At 43.3% G+C, this 20129-nt stretch overlaps 1 protein-coding gene across 31 annotated transcripts in view; it reads right to left on the minus strand.

Annotated features, from left to right (window-relative positions):
• FOXP1 (forkhead box P1) overlaps positions 1-20129 on the minus strand; it is a 562577-nt gene that overhangs the window by 478013 nt on the left and 64435 nt on the right. For all 31 annotated transcript variants that reach the window (XM_075938629.1, XM_075938614.1, XM_075938618.1 and 28 more), the window contains one exon: positions 2746-2864. The gene's annotated coding sequence lies outside the window, so the exon portion shown is untranslated. The remainder of the gene's footprint in view (positions 1-2745; positions 2865-20129) is intronic.

Raw genomic sequence — 20129 nt, forward strand, 5'->3', positions numbered from 1 at the left:
GTATAACTCCACTGACTTAGGTACATTTATTCCTGATTTATACTAGTATGAATCTGACGAGAGAGCAAGCTATGGTCCTTTGCTTCCCTGCCATCACAGGAGAATTATAAATAACAGAAATCTCTACAGATAATTAAGAACAAGTTAAGACAGACCCATTATAATAATGAGCAACTTGTTTAAACCTTTTTACCACACCTTTCAATCTTATTTTCTTATGTATTGCAATGAGACAATTGACTGTTTTGGCTGCTTGCCCCAGATGACCTTTGCCTTCCATAAAATAGTATATATGTGGATGCTATGCTTTAAATAAAAAACTCTTTACTTCCAAAGGCTTTAAATATTCAGTCAATACAATTAGCAGGAAACAATTTTGTTACTCAATAAGCTGGAAAGTTTTAAAACCTACAGGCAGTGAATGAATTCCTGACATCCCCTTGAAGGTTCAACTGGGGAAAGCAGCAATGATATTTTTAAAAGGTGGATCTTACTGCAAGAGGAGAAAGGACTGCACCTTGGGTGATGAACAGGAAGACGGGAAAAGCAAGTCATCCTTACACCAGCCCTACATTCCTTTATGGAGAATTTTGGGCAAGGTGTTAATAACACATTGATATAAGGATGCAACCAGAAGCTAGAAGGGGTTAAAATAAGTGTGTCAGCACCATTTCTGGCAAATGGTTCCTTTCCAGCGGCTGCTCAGAAATGTCTCACTTGTTTTACGTTATTATTTTGCAGGTGTTTTAAGTGTTTCAGGAGCTAAATTGTGTTCAGAGATCTAAAGGCTAATGTGTAACACGGTATTTTAATGGAGGACTAAAATCAGCCAGATTTCCAAGAAATATGGGCATGTCTCTTCTTCTTGATCAGTCCAGTGTTTGAAAGGAAGCACTGTAATCACCCTGAACTATCAAATTCTGTCTGAAGCTATGGACAGAATCTGTCTTTAGAACATTTCTCTACTCAAGATACTAGTCAACAACAGGTTTTTAGTTTCATAATTCAACCTATGCACTCATGAGTACATTTTAAAGTCTCTCCATTCTTCTGGATGTTATTGCGAAGAACAGACAGAGTTCCATTACAGGGAATGTCACAGGGTTATCATAATAACATATGCTGTTGCACTTAGCTTATGCCATGCTCAGAGAGACCTAGACCTTTATTAAAGTCTTGCACAGCTGGATTCAGACGCCACAAATTCTGTGTTTATGGTTATTTTAGGAAATTTAAGTATTAGAGAAGGAGATCTTTACTAAGAGAAAAATACCTTCTGCATACCTATAAAGGTTTCCTATGTTGCTTTCCTGGAAACAAAATTAATTAGCTAGCACCATCACTAAAGCCAATAGACCAGTTTGCTATGGAGTACTGATGATTTTCTTGCCCAGCTTGACATCACCAGAGAAATCTGAAATTGCTCCCCATTTTAGGATCTTCGTCATGCTAGTAAGTTTGATCATTCATATATGAAGAAACTAGTAGAAATCTCTCTCCTCTCTCTTTTACACACACACACTTTGAGATGCCATATGGGTTTATTCAACTGTTTACTACACCAGTCGGTAAAAATTGAGCAGTTATTATAATCTTTGCTAAATGACATGGTAATTATGCTACCTCTGAAAGAAAAAAAGAGCACAGAACCTTTAAAAAAAAATCACAATTCACTGATGTGTGAATTTCTGTGTTTTTATAATCTTTGAATGGAAATGGGTTTCCTAATACACCGAGGGATATTATTAAATATGTGCCAGAAACCCAAATTTATTTTCAAGAAACAATTTACATTCCCTTCTCCAATGCAATTTAATTACTCATATTTCCTACTTTTAAAAGCCTCTTTATTCATATCCTCTAATTTTCTTGCACATAAAATGATGCTTTTTTCCCAACCCCTGTTCATCTACCCTGGTTCTTAAGTAGAAAGCAGGACAGGGGACGGGAGTAAAGAGAAGAGCGACCTGTCATGAATGATCTCCATTTGTCAATGACTTTGGAACCATCTTTTCCAGGCTGACAGAGCCGCGGGAAGGAATTTCAGAGCGCCAACTGCCCGCCAATGCACAAAATGGAACGGAGCGCCCCGTCACAAAAGGGGCCTAACTGGATTAATCCACAGCTGCAGAGGTAAATGACAACTTTAAATTAACAGAGAAACAGGCACAGCTCCATCTCCCAGTTGTCTAGGCTGCATCATACAGATCAATGGAGAAGCCAAGCTAGATATCTAGACCAATGGAAAACTTTGTGCTATGTGCTGTCCCTCTAAAAAGGCAGAAGTATGTGATGAGACACTTTTTCGGAGTACCAGAGCCACCATTTTGTCACTGGGATATAAGCCAGGCAAGATAATCATAGCTACTTGTTCTCTGGTTGTGTCTCCTTTGGGAGACAAGCAATAACGATGCCATCGCAAAAAGACTCCACATATCCATTTTTAATTGTGATGTTCAGTGCCAGCAAAGCCATGCTTAGACACTGCTTATCAACATGGCTTCAGTTTTTCACAATACCTGTTTGTATCATGATACTCGAAACCCATCATCAAAGATCTGCAACAATATCTTGCATTTTCATGTAAGGTTGGGGGGTTTCTATTATTAAATCATATTATTATATAATATTATACACCAGAAATATAGTGACATCTTTTAAGCACACACACACAAACAAAAAACATACCAAAGCAGCAAAGGGGGTGGGAGGGAGGAAATACTAGACTTGGGTTTGTTGACTCACCAGTTTTACACGTATTCACTCATAGTTCAGGGCAAACCTGGCAAGGGATCGAAACCCCCTACCATGGCAAACTTGTTCGGAAGTTGGAATCACTCAGAAAAAGGTTCTCAGGAGACTGACTGAAAGACAAAAACATGTTTTAAAAATTCATTTAGCTAGAATTAAGCCCAAGCCCACCACTTCCCTGAACTCGAAAACAAAGAGGAAAGTATAAATCCTGGAGGTGGGGAAATTCCCATATTGAAATATTCTTGCAATAAATCAAATGTTATTGTGTCTCATAAAGATCTTTTTTCACTATGTATAAAATTGAAACTTAAAGCAGGAAAGCAGTATTTTAAAATGTGCTATTACTTCAAGTATGTAATTTCTCTGCTGATTTATAAATTTATGTTCATTTTCAATACCAAAATTAGTCAACACACTAGTAGATATGCTGCTAGAACACAGTGCTGCTTCAGGACTTTAACCTACTTCTGCACTATCAAAATGAAACAGAGGTCATTGAGTTTGTAAGATGTTTATTCTCCCTTTGCTCATTTAATCCGTACAGAGCCTTAACAAAAGACAATTTCTCTGTAGAAATAATCTTTCTTCTGAGGACAAAGATGTAAAAAAGTGCTTGACAGTGATGGTGGTGGGCAGTAAGACTTGCCCACAGGATACTTCAGTAGTTAGGAATATGCAAATTAAGTTTTCCTCCTGCTCGTAGTAACATAATTGTGTTTAGACTTGGCTCCAAGGATGGTGTTTACTTGTTAAAACGGGGGTGGGCAATCTGCAGCCTAAAGGCCCTACGTACATGTATGTGCAGCCCATGAGACATTTTGTTTACTGTTGCTTGTGGGCAAGGTTGCCATATTCTGCTGGTTTCCATCCACGTGGATTTTTTCCTACCACAATTACTAACGTGACACACACTTAAAAGCAAGAGCACGAGGAGTGAAGTGCATGCTAATTCCACACAACATTGACAGAGCGAACCACGCACAACCTCTGCACCCAATCAAAGTGCTGCTACAGTTCAATTGGCACCCCCACACACACACAAATTCTAGATATACGAGCAGAGTCAGCAAAACTACCCTATCCCAGGAGACCATCTTGGTTGCAACAATGTTGTGATCCACTGAGATGAAGGAGGGCCACTTATGTGGCCCCACTCGCTAGCCTCGGTTTCCCATCACTGCATTAAACAATCATTTTACTAATAAAGTTACTTTGAAACCACTTCATATTTTCTTTCTTGACAAAGCATCTCATCCAGGCGGATTAAAATCCTACTGTCATGAAGTATGGGTCCAAGGAGGAGCATTATCAGGGTTTCCTATTCAGGATAGCACTTAATCAAATGGCAAAATCCCACCGATTTCAATGGGATGTAAGCACCTGCCTATCTACTGCATGGAAATAAGGTGTAAATTGTTAACCAGGAATGTAATTAATCACTGGAACTAATGTACCGCCACTCGTGGTGAATTCTCCATCACTAGCACTTCAAAGATGTTCTTAAAATAATCACCTGCTCTAAGAATTATTTTGGGGACATTCTATGGCCTCTGTTTTAGGTCAGACCAGATGACCACAGGTCAGACCAGATGACCACAATAATCCCTTCTGGCCTTATAATGCATGAATCTAGGACTTGCCCCACCCCCTCAAGTGAGGGATATAAAATCATGGTTCATCAATTAACCAGCCAAACCTTAGGTTTAACTAGTTAACCGATTAAGTGGGATCCCCTGCAGGGAGCAGCAGCCCGAAGCGTAGGGGGCCAGCTCCTTCCCCCTGCTTCCCCACGTGTGGGGCAGGCAGTTCCTGATCCTCATGGGGATGCTCCCAGGGAACCAGTTAAATGGGTGATGTGTACCAGGCAACTGATTTACTGGTTACCCATTCATATCCCTACCCCAAGTCAGGGCCTGGGTAAGTCAAAGTGTCAGCTTTATGGCCCAACCGGTGTGTGACATCAAACAGAGCAGACTGGCTGCCAACCAGAGGATTGAATGTACTGGGGGTAGGAGGGCGAAGAGAGAGAGAATTCTGCCTTGTGTGGTGCATGTAGCGCCTCTAAGAGAGAAGCCCACCTGATATGGCTATAATCATCTACTTCAATCTCTCACCCCAGCACTAGAACTGATGTGGTAGCTCCCAGATATTCCTTGGACAGTATCTGATGTTGCATGGGCAGCCACACGACCCCAGCGCTCAAATATTCCCGTTTATTTTGGCAGGCTGTCCGATTTTTGCCCTCTTTGACTTGAAGAGCTCTGGATAAGCTTGAAAGCTTGTCTCTTTCATGGCTAGGAGTTGGTGTGATGAAGATCACCACCTCAACCTCTTTGTCTCTCTAATATCTTGGGACTAACAAGACTACAACTACATGGCAAACCAAGTGTTCCTGAGGCACACTTGGGAGTTTTTAATCGGAAAACCTGAATGGAATGTCAGGGGATGAAGGTACTTCTCTAACCAAAGGGATTTCTCCTTTCCCTGCTGCAAAAAGTATTAGAGCTTCCGTTTCCCATATAAAATGCATGGAAGCAGAAAATGTGTCACATTGTCTAGAAAGACTCTTGCTACTAGACTGCTCTGGGAACACACAAGTAGACCCAAAATGTTGTTCTCTACCACATACATTAAATAGGAACTCAGTTTCAGAGACTCAGAAATAGGCTGCAATTCCTGTAAGCCAAAAAGTGACCTTAATCTTAGATCAAGCTGTATTTTTATATATGCTTTCAAGATTTCCTTTTAGAAGTGCGTAAGATAACTAGGTTTATTACTGAGCCCACTGGATCCATTGACAGGTCTGTAGTTGAACTAGGGATCTTATCTATCGTTAACTGAATAGTTGAATGACCTCATTAATTCTTATCAGTTAGTCAACTATTCTATAGTCCGCGGAGGCAGCAGCCTGGGGTGCTAAGCAGGAGCTGGGTCCACAAGGGGAGCCAGTTTAAAAACGATCTCCCCTTGCAGACTGGCTTCCTGTCACCCTGAGCTGCTGCTTCTGATAAAGAGGCAGCAGTGCGGGATGGCAGCAGCCCCTGTCTAAGCGGGGGTTTGAGCTCCCGGACCCAGTGTGAGACAGGACTAAGCCAGGCTGCCTGGCCACCCGGCTCCTAATACACTTAAATGAAGAGCCGCAGAAGGGGGTAGTCCTGGCTTGCAACCGGTCCAAGACCTGAGCTGGGCTACTGGTCATCCTGCTAAAAAATTGACTGGCGTGAGGAGGGGGAAATGCATGTAGTCTCCAGCGTTAACCAATAAGCGTTTGGTCATTAGTTACATTATTACACCCCTATGTTGAACAAGAACCTACATGAGCTGAATTGTACAGGATCTGTCTCAGGTACTTAAGATGGCAACTGTTAAGTAACAGCTGAGCACCTCAACCTTCGGTCTATTTTATTTATACCTCTCTGAGGCAGAAAAGTGCTACTATCCCCATTATACAGATGAGAACAAAGGCACAGAGGGGCTAAATAACCTGCCCGATACCACAAAAACTCTAGGTGGAGGGCAGAATTAGGGACCTGAACTCCTGTTTCCTAAGTTCTAGATTTCTGCCCTAACCACCAGACCATTTCAGCCCAATTAGAGATACGGATTCTGGTGTCCCTAGCCTTCCAGAAGCTGGGAATGGAAGACAATGGGTGGATCACCTGATGATTGTTCTGTTCATACCCTCTGGAGCATCTGGCATTAACCACAGTCGGAAGACAGGATGCTGAGCTAGATGGAGCTGGGGTCTGACCCAATATGGCTGTTCTTGAGAAAAGAGACTGGTCAAATGAACTCATTCCTCTACATTAAAAAAAAAAATCTCAGAAGCTTGGAATTTACTTTTAAAGATTATGAACATTTGACTATTTAAGCCCCAAATGACACTGAACTCTTTCAGGGGCTTTTGAAGCCAATGCAAGCCCTTTCAGAAGGTCTCCCCAACATGCATTAAGCTCCACATTAGGCCAGACAACTGAGCGCAATCAGGCTCATTGTTTTCATTGTGATAACTCCAAGAGGCCTTGTACTGCACAAACATATGGAGCCGATATTTGGAAAACCTACCTGTAGCACAAGAATCTCTGCCTCCAACAGCTCACCTTCTGAAAAGGATGAGATGTGATAGGTTGGGAGAGGATGCAAACGATAGTCAATGGGGCTTTCTGCCACGGATTTCACTGAAGCCAGGATTTCGTATGGAACGTTTTTGAATGTGTGTACCCATTCACAGAGGTTCCACCACAGTAAGTGGCAACAAGCTATCTGCCCAGCTGCTCACAGAAGTCACCATTCTGTGCACATCACAACGGGGCTTTAAAGAAAGGATAAGAAGGAGGGAAAGGCTGATAAAAGCAGGGAGGTTACCAAACACCCCAGCTGCACCACAAGCCTGGGATAGTGCTTGTTGGAAACACAGGCAACCGTGGCAACTATGGCTAGCACAATAGGGTAACCAAAATATATCACCCCTGTTATATGCTTGCCTCCTGTTTGGAGTATGTGGCAAAGCCGTCAGTCAGATCACCTGCTCTTCAGGATATTCCTCTTGAGAGAAAGCCTCTTCTCATTATGGTGCAGAGGCAGCTGCTGGGGTACAGGAGAGTATACCTCTCCAACTCATGTTCCCTCTAATTTTTCCATCTGTGTGCAGAATAAAATTTAGGTGCACTGAGGCATGTGCGGATGTGCACCACTAATAGAAACCCATGCTGCCAGCTGTGGACACTCTGCTAATCAGCTGGGCAGCATTTGAATCTCTTCTGGGTGGCTGCCCAAGTGCTCCAGCTTACAGGAAGCACTGTCCCCAATCCAGCCAGATTTTCACTATCGTTGGCTTTTGACCAAGGAGGGGAGAGATGAGCCTGAAACTATATTTGATGTTAAGTTTCTATATCCTGATTAAAGGTGAACCCTGAATCCTTCCAATGCTCCATTACCCTTTAAAGGGCACCAAGTGCAGCGAAACCACATTTGGCTATTTCATCCAATGATTTTTCTCTCGGCCACACGCTATGTGCACACATGGCCACACACACAAAAATCTGCACATCATTCTTTACAGTTTTATTTATTTGGAGGGATACAGTGTATATGTTTCACAATTTTTTAAAAAAGCACTTACATTACAATAAATCAGCTTTTTCACCCATTAAGCTGTGAATGTACCCCATCATTCTCAATATTAAGCAGAAAGTGAAATAAAACATTAAAATATTTCAAAGAATATATTGGAAGTGTTGAAACCTTAATTGTGCCATATACAATCTGTTTTCACAGGGATTTAGAAAAAGTCATTACCACCCTGGGTATCATTAGAAAAAAGGATTAAACCATCGCCCTTTCCTATTTACATATTAAAATATATGCATTCCTGATAAATTCACAAGTTAGCAAGCTGGATGTTAACTTACTTAAAACAACAGTCTCTCTGCAAAAAGCATAGTCCACAGCTGGGATCTTACAAATAACTGCTGCATTCAAACAAGTTACAAGCAGAGATAAAATTGACACCATTTTCTTGTTTATCTTCCCCCTTCAGCAATCCCCACTTTGCACAAGTGTCTAGAGGGAACCTGGATGGAGCAGCTGCAAGCTCCCCAAGGCCAAAGCCTAATAATCAGGTTGTTTACCAAACATCACCCAGCAGCCAAACAAAGAGAATATGATTTGCATGTTTAAAGGGGTTTGTCTCTCAACAACTTATTTGGCTGAAACAAGTTAATAAATGAGTAAATTGAACTAGAACCTCAGTAATTCTGCACCGAAGCCTGTTAATACCTGACACTAGTATGATATGCCAGGGTACTAAACCAGACCATTGTGGGAAGGCCGTTGTCATTCCTGCCCTGTAAGGTGTCTTGCAATGCCTTGCTGTGGTAGCCCTCACCCTGGACTTTTCACAACCAGTCACCAGCATGCAGTTTGTGTAACTTCACACTGGGTCTCACCATTCTGGATTATACTGCAGGGTAGCCCCAACACACTCCCTGCTCTTGGACTTCCCCGGGAAGGTACTGTTTTGTGCTGCCCAACCAAGTCTTAGGCAGTTCAAATACATCAAGTCCATTATTCCTTTAAGGGAATAATAAACACCGGCTAGTTATTCTGAACAGAGTTACCCAGACACCTTCACTTAAAACAATAAAATAAGTTTATTATCCAATTCAGTGTGGTTTAACTACAAAGAGATTTTAAGTAGGTGCAAGTAATGAGACATGAAAGTCAGAAGTGGTTACAAGAAAAATAAGACATTTCCTAAATCCTAACTTTACAAACTGTACTAGATTTAAGCAAAATTTCTCACCACATGCTTCCAGCAAGATTACTGACCAAACTCTTCAGGTCAGACATACCGTCTCCCCAAAGGCTAACGAGTATTTCCTTTGTCTTTTCAGGTGCAGAAAATGTAGTGTAGAGGGAGATAAAGTGACAGACCCTTGGATTGTTTGTCCCTCCTTTTAATAGTTCTAGTCTCCCCCTTGAAAAACATTTCCGAATTAAAAGCAGCAGTGTGTGAGGAAGAATGTTCCCTGCTGATTCTCTCTCACCTTTTTGGAGCTCCCTTTGTTTTGCCTTCCTGCTTGGTGATTCTGTTTAGTGGCTGAATGCAAATTAAGGCAAAATTATTTCAGGATAGACCTGTTTGCTGACTTCTGCCCAAGCAGGGCTATGAAGTTTGGAACATGTATTAATAACACCAGACAGGAGAATCTGATTACTTCACATAAAATGTTGCCGCACATTTTACCCAGAACAGTCCTGCCCAAGAAATTATGAGTTTTCAAACAATACTCTACACCAAGTACTTTGCATACCTTGTACACAAAGTATTACAACAATGTGTAGGATGCGAACACCGCGATACATTCCACTACAGTTGGACAGCAGTACTTTGGTTTTCTGCTAAATCATTAGATTCTTTAAAACACAGACATAAGCTATGAATGGACTTATATTCTAACCAGCTTTCTATTTACAAGTTGCTGATCTAGGCAACAGTTGCTCAAAACAGCTTTTCAACTTTTAACTGGACTGTTTACAGAGAAAACTTTATAACTGGCCGTCAGATTTGGCATCAGCAACCCCAAGAAATCAGCTAGAGATCTACCTCAACTTTTTGATGCAGACTCAAGAATAATCCGTCTAGCTCTGAGTTGCTATTAGAATGGAGTTCCTCACAACCGAGGCTATCACAGAAGCATGCCATGTGGCTTGCACAGATGTTTCTATTATTTCTGGGTCCCATAAGGCCGAGTGCCTATGTATTAAAAACAGGTTATGGCATGTAATAGGAAGCACACTTGATTTTACCCATTGCCTCTCTCCCTTTACACTTCTTTAATTTACTCAACTGACTCCCCCCAACACACTTTTTTTTTTTTGAAAGTGCTATCGAAGGTACAAAAACAGGTCAGTGGTAGGAAGAAGAGTTTCTCTACCATCACCAGAATTTTCAGAAACACTAGAAACATCTGCAACACAAGCCAGATTTTCAAGTACAGGTACCTCTCATTTAGACACTAAAAGTAGTGGGACATTGGGTACTAGGCAACTACCCTGGGGTCCAGCAATACTAAAGCGCCCAGAGCTCCCGGCCACTGCAGGCAGATCTCCGAGCTCTTTAAATTGCTGCCAGAGCACCACGGGGCACATTCTGAGCAGGTTTCAGGTCTGCCTGGAGAAGGAGCAGTGCTCTCCAGGTGGCCACGAGGGCTGCCTAGCTTTAGCCCCACCCTTCCAGAAGCCCCTCCCCCTCCAGGGCACAGAGCAGGTCCCTCTCTCCTAGCCCTACTGCTAAGATATTCTGAAAACCTTGTTTTGAATATTGCAATGGGCACTACTTACCCTTACTGAGATGACCAAGTGGAGCCAATTTTTTTCTTCAAGTCTAGCCCCAGTAGCAGGTTTGAACACTTTTTTTTTTTTTTGGGGGGGGGGGGGGGGGGAGTCTGGCTTCAAAGTTCAAACATTTGGCCCTAACTGCTGTTCAAATATGAAGCCTTATTTCCATGTGGCATTCAAAGCCCAGAGAAACACATGAAGGCATTAAGACCTGTACATACTAAGTACCTTTGAAAAAAAATCAAGCATACAATGACTATAAAGCAATAATCCTTTCAATGGGACAACTCAGCAACACAAACAGCTGCATGAGGCTCTCTGAATTAAGGATGTTAAAATGTGGTTAATTGACTAGTCAATGAATTTTCCACTTCTGCATTCCATCAACTAGTCAATAGGCACTTTTGCATTCCTCCTTTGAAATGTACAAGAACCCCTACTGGGGCTCTTGTACATTTCAAAGGAGGAATGCAGAACTCCCTGTACAGCCCTGGGCCAGAGGGAAGTCCCACTGACTCCTGGCTGCACATGAGTGCCTGCTTTGAAATGCACAGGAGTCCCCAGCTCGGGGCTGTTGTGCATTTCAAAGCCATGGAGCCTGGGATCAGCGGGGGACTCGCATTCCCCCGCTGACCCCGGGCTCCATGCTACACTGCATGCCACTAAGAGCACAGAGTGAGCTGGGGAGTACCCAGCTGACCCAGGGTTCCGCGCGGCACTTCCCCGGAACCCAGGATCCCAGCTGTGCCCGGGTTCCATAGGGCACTTAATTTAGTCAAGAGTTAAGCTGCTCTAAATTTTTGAAAGCAAAATTGTGCTCGTAAAAAGGCACAATGCAGTCTACCCAGCAAACCGAAGAAGTTAACTGACTGGCAGGAGAGCAAATTATCTACATTCTGTATCTGAGAACCATATATATTTGATGCTGCAGAATAAACTTATATCCAGTGGATTATACCGCAGCTATTGGTTATTTCATTTTCCTATCTCCATCACTTGGGGGGGGTGGGGGGGTTGGAAATGCGGACATGGTTGTAATTGCCAAAATTGGTTCAGCTATGGATCTTATATGAAAAAATACTGTGGGCGTTGTTAAAGGGCACAAACTCTTTAAACACCATCAACGCTTCTCAGCTATACAAAGCCATAATCAACACTAGGTAGTCAGAGATATATTAATTCGATGCTCTGGCATCAGGAACTGGACTGATAAGAACATAAGAATGGCCGTACTGGGTCAGACCAAAGGTCCATTTAGCCCAGTAGCCTGTCTGCCGACAGTGGCCACCACCAGGTGCCCCAGACACGATGGACCGAAGACAATGATCAGCGATTTGTCGCCTGCCATCCTTCTCCAGCCTCTGATAAACAAAGGCCAAGGACACCACTTCTATCCCCTGGCAAATAGCCTTTTATGGACTTAACCTCTATGAAATTATCTAGCTTCTCTTTAAACTGTTATAGTCCTAGCCTTCACAGTCTCCTCTGGCAAGGAGTTCCACAGGCTGACTACACACTGTGTGAAGAAGAACTTTCATTTATTAGTTCTCAGCCTGTTACTCATTAATTTCATTTGGTGTCCTCTAGTTCTTCTATTATGGGAACTAATAAATAACTTTTCTTTATCTGCCCTCTCCACACCACTCATGATTTTATATACCTCTATCAAATCACCCCTCAGTCTCCTCTTTTCTAAACTGAAAAGACCCAGTCGTTTTAACCTCTCTTCATATGGGACCCGTTCCAAACCCCTAATCATTTTAGTTGCCCTTTTCTGAGCCCTTTTCAAGGCCAAAATATCTTTTTTGAGGTGAGGAGACCATATCTGTACACAGTATTCAAGATGTGGGTGTACCATAGTTTTATACAGGGGCAGTAAGATATGCTGGGTCTTATTTTCTATCCCTTTCTTCATAATTCCTAGCATCCTATTTGCCTTTTTGACCGCTGCTGCACACTGTGTGGAAATTTTCAGAGAACTATCCACGATAACTCCAAGATCTCTTTCCTGATTTGTCCTAGCCAAATTAGCCCCCATCATACTGTACGTATAGTTGGGGTTATTTTTCCCGATGTGCATTACTTTACACTTATCCACATTAAATTTCATTTGCCATTTTGTTGCTCAGTCACTCAGTTTGGTGAGATCTTTCTGGAGTCCCTCATAGTCTGTTTCTGTCTTGACTATCCTGAACAGTTTGGTATCATCTGCAAATTTTACCACCTCACTGCTTACCCCTTTCTCCAGATCATTTATGAATAAGTTAAAAAGGATTGGTCCCAGGACAGACCCTTGGGGGACACGACTAGTTACCCCTCTCCATTCTGAAAATTTACCATTTATTCCTACCCTTTGTTTCCTGTCTTTTAACCAGTTCTCAGTCCAAGAAAGGACCTTCCCTCTTATCCCATGGCAATGTAATTTACACAAGAGCCTTTGGTGAGGGACCTTGTCAAAGGCTTTCTGAAAATCTAAGTATACTATATCTACTGGATCCCCCTTGTCCGCACGTTTGTTAACCCCTTCAAAGAACTCTAATAGATTAGTAAGACATGATTTCCCTTTACAGAAACCATGTTGATTTTTGTCCAACAAATTATGTTCTTCTACAAGCATCACAATTTTATTCTTTACTATTGTTTCGACTAATTTGCCAGGTACTGAAGTTAGACTTACCGCTCTGTAATTGCCAGGATCGCCTCTAGAGCCCTTTTTAAATATTGGTGTCACGTTGGCTACCTTCCAGTCATTAGGTACGGAAGCTGATTTAAAGGATAGGTTACAAACCACAGATAATAGTTCAGCAACAATAGTTCAGAATCCAGTCATTACAAATGACCTAACAGATAGACCATTTGGCTCACTGCTGAACAAGGCAAAGGACAAAAACCACAATCCCAAACTAAAGAGTTAGTAATGGCACTATGCTTGTGGGCAGGGTTAAAGCTATTGCTAAGGGGAACAAGCTCCCCACCTAATGGCCTCACTCATACTCCACCCCTGCTTCAGCCACGCCTCACCACCTCCCCACTGTCTCCCTCTACTGTGTGCTCAGATATGCCAGTCAAATCCCTGAACCCAAGTGTAGCAATTGACATTTGGAAAAAAAAAACCACTCTTCTAAAATTTCTTTCTAAAGAAAATTGAGCATGTTTTCCACTACATGCCAGATTGTGAAAACTGGACATGCAGAAGGTACCTAATTAAAAGCACTAAATATGGAAATAAAAATGTCAGTTACAGGTTTTTCTATATATCCTGAAGTTTGTAAGAGATATATTTGCAAAAATGTTGTAGTAAGGGCAAGTCAGTTGTCCTGCTGAATAAACATTAAATATTATGGAATACATGATGCAGCCCTTCTCTGTTTTACATTTTCTTCATCAGTGTTTCTAAACTAATTTTATATTTTAAATATACTCTTAAGCCTTCATGAAGTAATCATTCCAGATCTTTACATGCTTAAACTCACTGAAACAAAGACATTATTTTAAATTAACCAGAGTGGTTTAGTGTATTCATAACAAAGTGTATTGCTTTTAGAAAAAGGGAACACTAATTTATTTTGTGTGATCTTCATAAAAAGACATGTTTATGAAATTTCACCATATGTTTATGTTAAAAATATGTTTCCAAAGATTTTAGGCATAACAAAGGATTTTATATCTTAGTAAAAGGTACTGATTTTGGTGGAGGGTTCTCTTAAAACTAGTTCATCAAATAGTCAGGAGGGAAACACATTTGTCCAGCTATAAAAAAAAGAAAAGGAATGCTGTCCCTTTAAGACAGGGCTACTCAACTTTGGAAGCCGCAGGGACCACAATACTCATAGCACATGCTGAGGGCCACAACTTAAGTGTGGTTGCATATACATGCAAATATATATGCAAATAGATTATTTCACACTGACGGGCATAAATGCAAAGATAAAGGCAAATCTATACAACACACAGTCCCCATTTAAGATAGTTCTGCTCATATTAATAAAATGCAATATTTACCCTATTTATCCACCCATGTGACAGCACTTTTAATGAGCAATGACAGTCCAGGAATTTAACTACTAAAACGCATATCAACAGAAGAACATTATATTGGACTCGTCATTGTGGAGCATGTTCCCAGTGGAGGCCATGTTCAAAGGATCCTACCCGCAGGCCGCCTGCTAAGCCCTGTGTAAACCCAAACCGTACCACGGGCCGCAAAGAAACGGGTCGCGGGCCGCACGTCGAGTAGCCCTGCTTTAAGGGGTCTCGTCAACAGGGGACAGAAAGGAGAGTAGGAATGGATAAAAAGCACAGGAAGACTTTGGAAGCAATTTTCTGTACTATAGTAATTAAAATTTAAACATGTATTTTAGGTAAGGATGGTCTTTTGAACAATTTATTAAAAATCTTTATGTCTGAAAATCCAAACAGGTAAGGCTAAAACTGAACACTCAGATGGTACATTTAAATAGCTATGCAAGGAATTTTTTTAGAGATGTGATTTTATAGTCTTCAGCAAGAAACTAATGAAATATTTAAAGCAAATAATAAACTCCGGTCCTATAAACATAGTAATGCTCAACAGTTTTTAGACAGGTGCCACACGACTTTTTATCAGTACATTCAGGATTAGCATATGCCTGCTAAATGGCTTCCATGCCACTTTCACAGGTTCAACGTTATGCTACTAGATTGGGCAAGCTGGAAGGCTTTTCACTTTTAAACTAACAGATCCACTCCAGGGAAGAGTTTCCAGTTTGCAATAGATTGCCTGCAGTGGGAGCCTTCAGGAATAGAGATAGGAAGATAGGAACGGATGAGCACTAAGACCCAGGCAAGGCATTGCCTTCCCTTGCATCTTACATCCACTACCCACGACTATGGTCACTAAATTCTAGAACAAGAACAATCTTTTGGTTATGCTTGTTTTGGACGCTGTACAGTAGGGTCCTAGCTCACGCTAGGCATGACCTGAACACAAGCAATTAACAGAAATGAATGCAAGGTTCAAGGCGATCCCTTCCCCAGACTCTGAGCAATTCTGCACCCCTCCAACAAGAGTAGGAATCATTCTTCTCCCTAGGCCCACAGCACCTCACAGGCATCCATGGACCGACCTCTCAGTTGTGTTTTACGAATTTAAACCTTCATACCAATTCCATTCTTATTTTTCCACCCAAGATGGCCCCAGATGGAGGGCATGCACATTCAGCACCACTATTTGGCAAGCAGGCTAGTCACAGGGCCAGGGCCATCGCTGATTTAAACTCACTGTCATCGACCACGCTAAACAGTTACACCACCCGAGATGGTGGCCCCTTTTCCCTCTCGTTTTTGATCGAGGCTTGCTTAACTGGAATAGAGATGGACCCCAAACAGTGCTTCTAAAGCCATCTCTACACATTTGGACAAGATGTGGTAGGAAGAGGTTTTGCAAATAGTTCTAAATTTTGCAAATAGTTCTTATCTGTATATTGATCAGACCACCACTTGGAGGGCGGAGGAGTCTGAAAGCTGGACACAAATCTAAGTTTTCTGGCCTAAACTCATGAAATCATAAGGTTGGAAGAGACCTCAGGAGGTCATTGAATCCAACCCCCTGCCCAAAGCAGGACCCATCCCAACTAAATCATTCCAGCCAGGACTTTTTCAAGCCAGGACTTAAAAACCTCTAGAGATGGAGGTTTCACCTCCTCCCTAGGGAACCCATTCCAGTACTTCAGCACCCTCCTAGTGAAACAGTTTTTCCTAATAGCCAACCTAGACCTCCCCCACGACCATTGTGCCTCGTTCTGTCATCTATCGCTACTGAGAACAGCCGCTCTCCATCCTCTTTGGAACTCCTCTTCAGATAGTTAAAGGTTGCTATCAAATCCCCCTTCTCTCTCCTCTTCTGCAGACTGAATAAACCCAAATCCCTCAGCCTCTCCTCATAAGTCATGTGCTCCAGCGCCCTTATGACTTTGGTTGCCCTCCACTGAATGTTCTCCAATGTGCCCACATCCTTTCTGTAATGGGGGGCCCAGAATTGGACTCAATACTCCAGATGTGGCCTCATGAGTGCCAAATAAAGGGGAATGTTCTGAGTAACATCTTGGATGTGCTATAGAAAACATGCAACATCCCACTGTATCCTGCAGCTGTCCCCCAGCTGCATCACAGGAACACAATCCTTCCCAGCCTAAGATTCAAGGGCAGTAGCAGGTGTTTTAATTTTGATAACAGAAAGAATAATCATTAGTACCTCTCACTAGTTGCACAGTCAAAACTCACAGGCTTAGTGACACAAATACAATATGACTGTATTTGTCCTCTACCAGGCACAAAAGCACTCTGTTTAGTGCTTAAAACCAGAACCTCTGATCATGAATGCATCCGTTTCTAAGGACAAAAAAAACAAACAAACCTTGAACACATCTTTAAATCCCACTTGCATGTAGAATAACACGGCTACATTTCTATCGCTAGTCTGGTGTAGCTGAAGCAAAATACAGGACTATGTAGCACTTTAAGGACTAACAATATGGTTTATTAAATGATGAGCTTTCGTGGGCCAGACCCACTTCCTATTTGATCTGAGGAAGTGGGTCTGGCCCACGAAAGCTCATCATCTAATAAACCATCTTGTTAGTCTTTAAAGTGCTACATAGTCCTGTATTTTGCTTAAATCCCACTGAACTCAATGGATTCATTTGGAAACCATCTGGAACTCTGGGTTCTATGCCCCACAGTTCCACACAGCCACAGGCCAAAATTTTTAGAATTATCCACTAACGCGGATGCCCTCAAGTTTTGGGAGGCCAACTTTATACATACCTATCCCATCATTTTCAGAGATGTTGACTACCTGTAGCATAGGCGGTGGGTGAAAGCCCAGCTACGGAAGGCAAGCCCCAGCCCTGTCCCTTTCACATGAGGCCCGCCCCTAGAGCTAAGCCCCACACCCCCCCCAGCCCAATCTTTCCAGGCCATGTGGATGGCCGGGGTGCAGTGCTGCTGCCCTGACTTGGCCCTCCCTGGTGGCCGGGTGAAGCTGGGCTGTCGCGCCGCAGCCCCAATCCTCCCTGGCAGCGGCCCAGCATTCAGTGGTTGGTCGTGTAGGAAGTTTAGGGAGGGCTTGTGCCGTCCCTTGCCAACATTATCGACTGACTATGGCCTGTCGCGCCCACTGACTTCGGCTAGAAAGGTGGGTGTGTAGTAGGGATGTTAGCCACTAGCCAGCTAACCATTTAAATGCTAAGCGCCGATCTGCGTTTTAAATCAAGAGCACGCAAGAGAGCTGCCTGCCACCCCACGCTGCTGCCTCTGGATCAGCAGCAGCACCTCTCCACAGACAGAGGCTGTTCTGTGGGTGGCTGGAGAAGTCTCTGTCCGCAGGGATTTCAGGCCACCCCGCACTGCCTGTATCAAAGGCAGCAGCGTGGGGAGCCAATTTTTAAACCAACTCCTCTCACAGACCAGCTCCACCTGCCTCATCAAGAGGCAACAAAACGTGGTGGCAGGGGGCTCCCCGGGAGTGGGGCCAGAAGCCAAGAGTGCACTGGCTGCTGGACCCGCCTCCGGGGGAAGCATTTTAATAACCACGTAACTGATAAATATTGTTGCATCTACACGATTACTAAAATAAAGGATACCTAACATCCCTAGTATGTAGTACAGGAATTGCTATTTGCAGGTCTCCTCTCCTGGCCACAGAGATCCCTATATTTGTGAATGGCCAAGGTTTTCTGTAATTGAGAGGGAGAAATAATAATAAAAATCAGGCCCAAGAATTCTCATTTAAAATTGGAAGTGAGAGCTATTTCGCTGGGTGTTGACAGACGCACATTTTTTACTATCCTCAACCAGAAGGAGTTTAGAGGAGCGCATCGTTGTTGTAAATTAGGGACACATTCTGAAGCATTGTTTGGAAGACATTCAGTAAAAGGTCATTGCCTTTGGTGTACAAAACTGCTTAGTACCATGAAAAATGGGCCCTTAGATACACATCTTAGCAAGCCAAACTATCTTTAGAAACAAGTAAAATGACATTTCGAAACTTATAAACATATTACCTTTATGACTAAAACATTTCACTTATCCCGCCAGCTCCTTTTTATTGTTCAGTGAGACCTTTTGTGGCAGGTTTTCAATTTCTTATCCTTTTCATCTATATTGTGCCCCAATCTTAGTCACTTGTCACTGGCTCTAAAGAGCCTGTGACAACAGCCGTGCCACCAAAGGCTAACCTCCAGAACTGCCAGCATTCCAGAGCAAGATGCAAGCAAACCACTTCCCTGTGGCTTTCCTTATCTCCCCAAAAAAGCCATCCAAATAGGACCTCCGTCTCCCAAGGGATTTTCAGACTTGCCAGTACAAACTACTAGCAAACCAAAGCTTTTAGCAAGAGAGATGTCTACACATCAGGATGGGAGCTGATATGTGCAGCCACTGAGTTACACGTTATATCTGTAATACTGCACACGGAAATGAGGAGTCACAGACTATTGGCACGTCCCATTTAGGTATTGCCACGTGTCTGGTTTTCAACCCGAATGTCCATCAAAAAGAAACCCTGGCGGCTCTGGTCAGCAGTTCTGTGAACGTCTGGTCGGCAGCACAGCGGGGCTATGGCAGGCTCCTAGGCAGCACCAGGAAGTAGTGGCATGTCCCCCCTCCAGCTCCTAGGAGCAGGGGCAGCCAGGGGGGTCCACATGCTGCCTCCTGTCCCAAACGTCATCTTTGCACTTCCATTGGCTGGAAACTGCAGCCAATGGGAGCTGAGTGGGGGCAGCACCACCTGGCTGCATCTCCACCAGGAGCCACCAGGGTGACATACTGCTGCTTCTGGGAACTGCTTGAGGTAAGTGCTGCCTGGAGCCTGCACTCCACCCCTTCTGCCCTCCAAACCCCTTGATCACTAGCTGGTGCTCACTCCTGCACACCAAATCCTTCATCCCAAGCCAAAGCCACCCCAAGCCAAAGCCCTCACACCTCTCCCTTACCCAACCCCCTGCCCTAACCCTGATTCCCCTGCTGCTTGCAAAACGCATTGGGCCCAGCCCAGAGCCTCCTCCTGCACCTCAAATCCCTCATCCCCAGCTCTTACCCCCTTGGTGCCACAACTCTCTGCCCCAGCTCAATGAAAATGAGCAAGTGAATGAAGTTGGGAGAAATGGAGTGAGAACGGGGTGGGGCCTCTGAGAAGGGGGCGGGCAGGATGGAGCAAGGCAACAATGGGCAATCCAGGATAACGACTGGGCCACGTAAGTGGCTCTCCATCTCATAGAATCATAGAATACTAGGACTGGAAGGGACCTCGAGAGGTCATCGAGTCCAGTCCCCTGCCCTCATAGCAGGACCCAGTACTGTCTAGACCATCCCTGATAGACATTTATCTAACCTACTCTTAAATATCTCCACAGATAGAGATTCCACAATCTCCCTGGGCAATTTATTCCAGTGTTTGACTACCCTGACAGTTAGGAACTTTTTCCTAATGCCCAACCTAAACCTCCCTTGCTGCAGTTTAAGCCCCTTGCTTCTTGTTCTATCCTCAGAGGCCA

Source organism: Pelodiscus sinensis, chromosome 11 (assembly GCF_049634645.1).
Source record: "Pelodiscus sinensis isolate JC-2024 chromosome 11, ASM4963464v1, whole genome shotgun sequence".
Lineage (NCBI taxonomy): Eukaryota > Metazoa > Chordata > Testudines > Trionychidae > Pelodiscus > Pelodiscus sinensis.